The sequence below is a fragment of the Hyla sarda genome, chromosome 10 (assembly GCF_029499605.1).
Source record: "Hyla sarda isolate aHylSar1 chromosome 10, aHylSar1.hap1, whole genome shotgun sequence".
Classification (NCBI taxonomy): domain Eukaryota; kingdom Metazoa; phylum Chordata; class Amphibia; order Anura; family Hylidae; genus Hyla; species Hyla sarda.
The window spans coordinates 34,864,638-34,874,176 of NC_079198.1; the positions used below are offsets into that span (position 1 = coordinate 34,864,638).

The following is a 9,539-nucleotide window of genomic DNA, read 5'->3' on the forward strand; positions in this document are numbered from 1 at the left end:
CATGGAGGGATTTTATTGGCGTTGGGACATAAAATAGGGGAGATTTGACATGTCTCATGGACTGTATCTATATGTAACTATGTTTATATAAAGTTGTATGTTTGGAAGTGTGTACACAAAACACAAAAAGTGTGTACCTAAAACTTTTTCGTTTAACTTTTTTAACCCATTGCAACAATATGTGCAACTTTTGATTTACTAATGCTGTCTAAGGGTGCGTTTCCACAGGGCGTATACGCAGTGTATTTGACGCTGCGCAAAATTTATGGCAGCAGTGGGAAATACGCTGCATATCCCTTGCTCACTATACACACAGACACGCCGGCACACGGCCCCGCCTCCAAAACTCACTACACACATAGGGCTGCCGCTGGAAAGCCCTGTGTCTATAGTGAGCAAGGGATACGCAGCGTATTTCCCGCTGCTGCCGTAAAATTTGCGCAGCGTCAAATACGCTGCGTATACGCCCTCTGGGAACGCACCCTAAAGCCAGTTTTGTTAACCATGTCTGGGCTGGTGTAGACTTAAGACCAAATGAGGGCTTTGCTACCTTTTTTGTGACTATTTACCAAAAGAAACACATGAGGAAACAATTGGAAAAGCAACTTGAAAAGTCACAAAAAAGGAATAGCAACAAATTTAAAGACAAATTTAGAGCAGAAATATAGTCTACATACAATGCTAAATTTCCTTCATTGAGTATTGTGTTAAATTTTGGGCACCTGTATATAAGAAGGACATGGCTGAACTGGAGAGGGTGTAGAGGAGGGCGACCAAAGTAATTAAAGGGTTACTCTGCTGAATTTTTTTCTTCATTTTCCATTCTGCCCAGCTGCAAAAATTAAAAATAAAGTTTAACCCCTTCATGACCCAGGGTTTTTCCTTTTTTCCACTTTAGTTTTTTCCTCCTTACCTTTAAAAAAACCATAACTCTTTCAATTTTGCACCTAAAAATCCATATGATTGCTTATTTTTTGCGTCACCAATTCTACTTTGTAATGACATGAGTCATTGTACCAAAAAATCTAGAGTGAAATGGAAAAAATAAATCATTGGGAGACAAAATTGAAGAAAAAACACCAATTTGTAAATTTTGGGGGCTTCCGTTTCTACGCAGTACATTTTTCGGTAAAATATACACCTTATCTTTATTCTGTAGGTCCATACGGTTAAAATGATACCCTACTTATATCGGTTTGATTTTGTCGTACCTCTGGGAAAAATAATAACTACATGCATTTAAATTTATACGTTTAAAATTCTCATCTTCTAACCCCTATAACTTTTTTTATTTTACCGCATATGGGGCGGTATGAGAGCTCATTTTTTGCGTTGTAATCTAAAGTTTTTAGTGGGACCATTTTTGTAATGATCAGACTTTTTGATCGCTTTTTATTCATTTTTTTCATGATATAAAAAGTGACCAAAAATACACTATTTTGGAGTTTGGAATTTTTTGGCGCGTACGCCATTGACCATGTGGTTTAATTAACTATATATTTTTACAAATCGGACATTTACGCACGCGACGATACCACATATGTTTATTTTTATTTACACAGTTTTTTGTTTTTTTTTAAATGGGAAAAGGGGGGTGATTCAAACTTATTAGGGAAGGGGTTAAATGATCTTTATTCACTTTTTTTTTTGCAGTGTTATAGTTCCCATAGGGAGCTATAATACTGCACACACTGATCTCTTACATTGATCACTGGTTTCTAATAGGAAACCAGTGATCGATGATTCTGCCGCTTGACTGCTCATGCCTGGATCTCAGGCACTGAGCAGTCATTCGGCGATCGGACAGCGAGGAGGCAGGTACAGATCCTCCAGCTGTTCTGTAAGCTGTTCGGGATGCCGCGGCAATCCCGAACAGCTCCCTGAGCTAACCGGCATTAGTTTACTTTCACTTTAGACGCAGCATTCAACTTTGAACGCCGTGTCTAAAGGGTTAATAGCGCGCAGCACCGTGATCACTGCCGCTCGCTATTAGCCACGGGTCTTGGCCGTTGCTAGGTGCCGGGCCCGACCCGCTGACGCAAATGAACATATAGACAAGCCTGATGCATTTTGGAAACAAGTTCTGTGGACCAATGAGGTTAAAATTTAACTTTTTGGCCGGAATGAACAAAGGTACGTTTGGAGAAGAAAGGGAACAGAATTTAATGAAAAGAACCTCTATCCAACTGTTAAGTATGGGGGTGGATCAATCATGCTTTGGGGCTGTATTGCAGCCAGTGGCACAGGGAACATCTCACGAGTAGAAGGAAAAATGGATTCAATAAAATTTCAGCAAATTTTGGATGCTAACTTGATGCCATCTGTGAAAAAGCTGAGAGGATGGCTTCTACAAATGGATAATGATCCTAAACACACCTCAAAATCCACGGGGGATTACATCAAGAGGCGTAAACTGAAGGTTTTGCCATGGCCTTCACAATCTCCTGACCTCAACATAATTGAAAATCTATGGATAGACCTTAAAAGAGCAGTGCGTGACAGACAGCCCAGAAATCTCAAAGAACTGGAAGACTTTTGTAAGGAAGAATGGGCAAAGATACCTCAAACAAGAATTGAAAGACTCTTGGCTGGCTACAAAAAGCATTTACAAGCTGTGATACTTGCCAAAGGGGGCAGTACAAGATATTAACTCTGCAGGGTACCCAAACTTTTGCAGACACCATTTTTTTGTTTTCTGTTATTCTGAAAGTGTAAATGATGGAAATAAAATCTAACTTTTGTTGACATATTAGAAGAATGTCTAATTAGTAATTTGATGCCTTTTGGAGATTTTTCCATCTTTCCTTGGCTTCTTTATGCACATTAATACAAATTTTTACCTGGGATGCCCAGGTAAAAATCAGCCGTCTTAGGCCATGTTTATACAATGCATTTTTACCATATTTTGAGCAATAAAACTCCATTTTACCGCTAAAAACGGGCAAAAATCTGCTATTGAGTTTTATTGAATTTAACAATAAAATGGTTGGTAGCGCACACACAAATTTTTAAACCCTATTTCTAACGGCCATAAAATTAATTGACTCTTAGGTGACTTTATCCAGATGCGTTTTCATGAGAATTGGCCAATTTCTATTACAGCTGAAAATACCAGCCATAAATGTTGAGTGAACATGGCCTGAATGGGCCCTTAAGCCACTGAAATGTGAAGTGATTAAAATAGAATCTCTCATGACAATGGCGCATGGCAATGGATGGGATATAAAAGGTGGTGAGTGAACAGTCAGTTCTTGATGTTGATGTTGATGTGATGGAAGCAGGAATAATGGGAAAGTGTAAGGCTCTGAGCAGCTTAGACAGGAGCAAAATATGACTCAAATATGTCTCAGCATTACAAACAAGTGAACTGGTCACGGTTGATCAAGGCCTACTGATGTCTATAGGGAGTGAAGACTATTATGGTACAATTGTACAGAAGATGTTCTGTAGCACACTGTGGGAAAAATTTACTGTTCGTTACAATAGGTTTAAAAGGAAAACTGTCAATACACTGGGTTATAGTGTGACTGAAAAGGAGACCAACGAGGGGTCACTTACTTAAATATCAGGTCGGTCCAGGCACCCATCAAGGTGTCCCGCTCAGCTGTACGGACACCAGGAGGGTCCCTACCTGCCTCCTCGCTGTCCGATCGTCAAATGACTGCTCAGTGACTGAGATCCAGTCAGGAGCACTGATCAATGCCCGACTATTGCATAGAAGTGATCTGTGTAGGAAATCAGTTTGTGCAATGTGAAAATAAATTGTTAATAAATGTGATTTCACCCCTTCCCTAATAAAAGTCTGAATCACCCTCCTTTTCATATAAAAAAAAAAAAACTACGTAAATAAAATATAAACATATGTGGTATCGCCGTGTGCGTAAATGTCCGAACTATAAAAAGATATCATTAATTAAACCGCACAGTCAATGGCGTACACGTAAAAAAATTCAAAAATCCAAAATAGCGTATTTTTGGTCACTTTTTATACCATAAAAAAAATGAATAAAAGGCAATCAGAAAGTCCGATTAAAACAAAAATGGTACCGTTAAAAACTTCAGACTACGGCGCAAAAAATGAGCCCTCATACATCCCTATATGCCGAAAAATAAAAAAGTTATAGGTGTCAGGAGAGGACATTTTTAAACGTATTAATTTTCCTGCATGTAGTTATGATTTTTTCCAGAAGACAAAATCAAACCTATATAAGTAGGGGATCCTTTTAATCATTTTAATCATATGGACTGACAGAATAAAGAGAAGGTGTCATTTTTAAAGAAAAATGCACTGCGTAGAAACAGAAGCTCCCAAAAGATTAAAAAATGTTTGTTTGTGCTACAAAATTTGATAATTTTTTTTTGGTTTCGCCATAGATTTTTTTTGGTAAAATGACTGACGTCATTACAAAGTAGAATTGGTGGCGCAAAAAAATAAGCCATCATATGGATTTTAGGTGGAAAATTGAAAGGGTTATGATTTTTAAAAGGTAAGGAAAAAAAACGAAAATGCAAAAACTGAGTTAAGTAAGTGACCCCCTCGTCTGACTCTTGTTCACCCACACAATAACACAGTGTATGACAGTGTGAACAGGCTGACAGTTTTCCTTTAAGTAAACTAAGGGGAAAGAAAAGCTAGCAACTATAATGATGCATGCCGAGAATAAGAATATATATGCAAACAAAATATCTTTATTTATTACATGTAAAAACTGACAAAAAAGAGAGCATACAAACAATTAAAATCATTTAAAAACCACAATGATCTGGCAGAGAAGTATAGTACTTCAAGGGGAAAGAATTGACCCCTTAAAGAAAATGGAGGCAGTCCCAACCACAAAAACACAATGCAAATTATTAATAATATGTATGTAATCACACAAGGGCTTAACAGTTGCAAATCAACACAGACCTGTGACTAATGATGTCCACAATAGCAATAGATGATCCCAGTGCCCCCAGACACTGCATGCAAGATGTCAAAATTCACTAAAAATGTACATAAGGTGAAGACGAATCACAGAAAACTAGAATGAAGATAAATATAAGTCCCTAAATACCACAGGCCTGTAAAGTGTATGTGCAAGGAAGTACCACTCAGAACCCAAGTTCTATCTCTGTAAATTTCGGGACCGCCTACATCTCTGTGTGGGGGAAAGCTGACCCCACGCGTTCCGCCTCCAGCAACGGAGGCTTCCCCAGGAGGTCCCGACATTTACAGAGATAGAACTTGGGTTCTGAGTGGTACTTCCTTGCACATACATTTTACAGGCCTGTGGTATTTAGGGACTTATATTTATCTTCATTCTAGTTTTCTGTGATTAGTCTGCACCTTATGTACATGGGACAGCCTCCATTTTCTTTAAGGGGTCAATTCTTTCCCCAGTGTGGGGTGAGCGTTGAAGTACTATACTCCTCTGCCAGATCATGTGGTTTATAAATGATTTTAGTTGTTTGTATGCTCTCCTTTTTATCAGCTTTTACATGTAATAAAGATATTAGTTTTTCATACATATTCTTATTGTCGGAGTGCATCATTATAGTTGCTAGCTTTTCTTTCCCCTTAGTTTACTGTATGATGTTGTAGCAACCGTTTGCACCCAGTGAGTATTCATGGTGTCAGGTGGTGCCCGACTTTGTACATATATAGTTTTCCTTTAAGGGCATCATAGCTTGTTGTGTATGGGGTGCTCAGCCCAAGATTGGTTGGAGTGCTCTCACGGTTCCCTATTGTACAAAAGACGTGATGGTACCAGGATGCACTATGGTAAGAACACAAACCATTGGAGGCAGTGTGATTTTCTAGGTAATGTTCTCCTGGGAAATCTTTGGTCCTGACATTGTTCAGAGTGCTGACTTGTGCACTGTTCTTCTCCCCTGTGGATCTGATCTCTTTCTGGTTTCCCACAATTTTCCTTGCATACACAGTAGAGACTAACAAGCAATATGTTGTTGAACTGAGCATGCTTGACAAAGAACGCACATGGGGGATTAGTAAATAAATACACATATATCAAACAGTACATTTTCAGAAATGCATGTACCTGTGCTTGATATATGTTTTATTTCACATATTGCATTGCTTTAGACTAGTTTATCTAGGTCACAGATTATATTCTACCGCTAAGGTCTTAAAGGGGTTATCCCCCATAAGGTGATTTTAGTACATACCTGCCAGGCTATCTTTTTTTGAACTGGATATTTCCTGTTGGATTTGGCTCTTAAACTACACGTTCCATGTTTTTAAGTTTGAGGTCACTTTCCTCGCTCCCACACATCAGCAACCCCACCCATGCCAGCACAAATTAGCTGCATCCATTCAAAAGATAAGTGTCTTCTAATCAGGATGGCTACAGCTGTTGTAAAATAATCTCTCTCCCACCTAACGGTCACTCCACCCGTTGAAGCAGGACAGACTCCCTCTGATCACCTGACTAATGAGGTCATGTCTCAACGCACTGCAACCTGGGAAATCCCGAGACCTAAGTAATTTTGTATGCTGTGGGTAAAAATCGCATAATAATTTTGAGATCACCGTCACACACACAGGTACAGACACTATATTATAAACTACATTAACTTTACAGCCCCTGTAGCACAGTCAAATAAAAATAAAATCCTGGAATACCCCTTTAAGGCCAGATAGCACAGTACACCTTCAGAAGTATTGGGCCATGTTCACATGTGGAATATCCGTGCAGAATTCTGCATGGAGATTGCACTGCAGCAGAGACCCGTAGACTCGGACGGGATTCTGCTGTGCACAATAGCTGAATTTACACGACAGATGTTTCTGGCACGAAAATCCAGATTTCTGTGTCTGCAAAAAGAATGAACCTGTCCATTCATTCTGCAGATTCCGCACAGTATGCATAGCAGTCTATGAGAAGGCACATTCCCCTGCGGTCCTAGAGCTGGCATGTTATGACAGAGCCCGCAGTCTGCTGAATGTCTGCACGTGTGGACATTCCGAGGTGTGAACATAGCCTTATAGAGTCCAGTCCAGGGTCAGAGCTGTTGTAAGTGTACAAGAGGAAACTACAGGTAGTCTAAAGCTATTGCTTACATTTTTGTACACATATATATGAGTATATCTGAGAGCACCTGTCAGTACCACCCAAAAAAAAAAAAAAAAAAAATGTTCTGGGACTTGTAGTCCAACAACTGTGTGTGCTATGCTCTCATGGACTTGACCCTAAGTCCACAATCAATCCAATGTAGATGAAAAGTGGCACTCCAAGGATCTAGTAAAGATGTGTGTGTGTGTGTAGTTGTCTTGTCATTATTATATGTGTGTATATCTGCAGTTACCCTGTCAGAATATGGATGTGTGTATATTTGCTGTTCTCTCTGTATGTATACATAAGTGTGTATCTATGTACTTGTCCAGTCATTATATGTGTGTTTACCTGCAGCTGCCCCTGTAAGTATATAAAAGAGTGTATATCTGTAGTTGTCATGTCAGTATATATAAATGTGTGTGTATATATCTGCAGCTGTCCTGTCAGTATATATAATGTGTGTGTGTATATATCTGCTGCTGTCCTGTCAGTATATATAATGTATGTGTGTGTGTATATATCTGCAGCTGTCCTGTCAGTATATATAATGTGTGTGTGTGTGTGTGTGTGTATCTGCAGCTGTCCTGTCAGTATATATAATGTGTGTGTGTATATATCTGTAGTTGTCCTGTCAGTATATATAATGTGTGTGTGTGTATATCTGCAGCTGTCCTGTCAGTATATATAGTGTGTGTGTGTGTATATATCTGTAGTTGTCCTGTCAGTATATATAATGTGTGTGTATATATCTGCAGCTGTCCTGTCAGTATATATAATGTGTGTGTGTATATATCTGCAGCTGTCCTGTCAGTATATATGTGTGTGTGTATATATCTGCAGCTGTCCTGTCAGTATATATGTGTGTGTATATATCTGCAGCTGTCCTGTCAGTATATATGTGTGTGTATATATCTGCAGCTGTCCTGTCAGTATATATGTGTGTGTGTATATCTGCAGCTGTCCTGTCAGTATATATGTGTGTGTGTATATATCTGCAGCTGCCCTGTCAGTATATATAATGTGTGTGTGTGTGTGTATGTATATATCTGTAGTTGTCCTGTCAGTATATATAATGTGTGTGTGTGTGTATATATCTGTAGTTGTCCTGTCAGTATATATAATGTGTGTGTATATATCTGCAGCTGTCCTGTCAGTATGTATAATGTGTGTGTGTATATATCTGTAGTTGTCCTGTCAGTATATATAATGTGTGTGTGTGTGTGTATATATCTGTAGTTGTCCTGTCAGTATATATAATGTGTGTGTGTATATATCTGTAGTTGTCCTGTCAGTATATATAATGTGTGTGTGTGTGTGTGTGTGTGCATATATCTGTAGTTGTCCTGTCAGTATATATAATGTGTGTGTGTGTGTGTATATATATATATCTGTAGTTGTCCTGTCAGTATGTATATATATATATATATATATATATATATATATCTGTAGTTGTCCTGTCAGTATATATAGTGTGTGTGTGTATATCTGTAGTTGTCCTGTCAGTATATATATAGTGTGTATATATATATCTGTAGTTGTCCTGTCAGTATATATATAGTGTGTGTGTGTGTGTGTGTGTGTGTGTGTGTGTGTATATATATCTGTAGTTGTCCTGTCAGTATATATATAGTGTGTATATATATATCTGTAGTTGTCCTGTCAGTATATATATAGTGTGTGTGTGTGTGTGTGTATATATCTGTAGTTGTCCTGTCAGTATATATATAGTGTGTGTGTGTGTGTGTGTGTGTGTGTGTGTATATATCTGTAGTTGTCCTGTCAGTATATATAATGTGTGTGTGTGTGTGTGTGTGTGTATATATATCTGTAGTTGTCCGGTCAGTATATATAATGTGTGTGTGTATGTATATATCTGTAGTTGTCCTGTCAGTATATATATAGTGTGTGTGTGTGTGTGTGTGTGTGTGTGTGTGTATCTGTAGTTGTCCTGTCAGTATATATAAGAGTGTATATCTGTAGTTGTCCTGTCAGTATATATAATGTGTGTGTATATATCTGCAGCTGTCCTGTCAGCATGTATATATCTGTGTATATCTATAGCTGGATGTACGGTGCAGCAGCAGAGGACGCGGCCATACTGAGGAGAAGCCATTACTCACACACGGCACGGGGAGGCCTGCTGACAGCCGCACACAGGGATCCTCGGGCTGCCTGCACCTCTGTGTCACAACAAACACAGCAGCGATGAGAAGCTGGATGATGCAGGACCTGTGATGATGTCATGATCATGTGACTGGTCACGTGCACGGGAGGAGTCCAAATCATGTGACAAGACACATGGAGAGAAGAGGCTGAATGGTGGTGTAGTGGTTGGTCAGGGCGCTGTACAGGGGGCTGAGCTGTGTGCGCTGTGCTGCGTCACTTCAGGATATATGTTGGTTTATGTACCAGGCTTACCATGTACCAGTATGGTGCCCGGTGAACCAGCTGAAGTTAGTCATTTATTAACCACAAACAATA

At 39.1% G+C, this 9,539-nt stretch overlaps 1 protein-coding gene across 1 annotated transcript in view; it reads right to left on the reverse strand.

Annotated features, from left to right (window-relative positions):
• The window catches only part of TBCEL (tubulin folding cofactor E like), a 79,853-nt gene extending 70,534 nt beyond the window's left edge, over positions 1 to 9,319 (reverse strand). Inside the window, exon 1 of the mRNA XM_056544775.1 lies at positions 9,179 to 9,319. The gene's annotated coding sequence lies outside the window, so the exon portion shown is untranslated. The remainder of the gene's footprint in view (positions 1 to 9,178) is intronic.
• Positions 9,320 to 9,539: the final 220 nt, after the last annotated feature.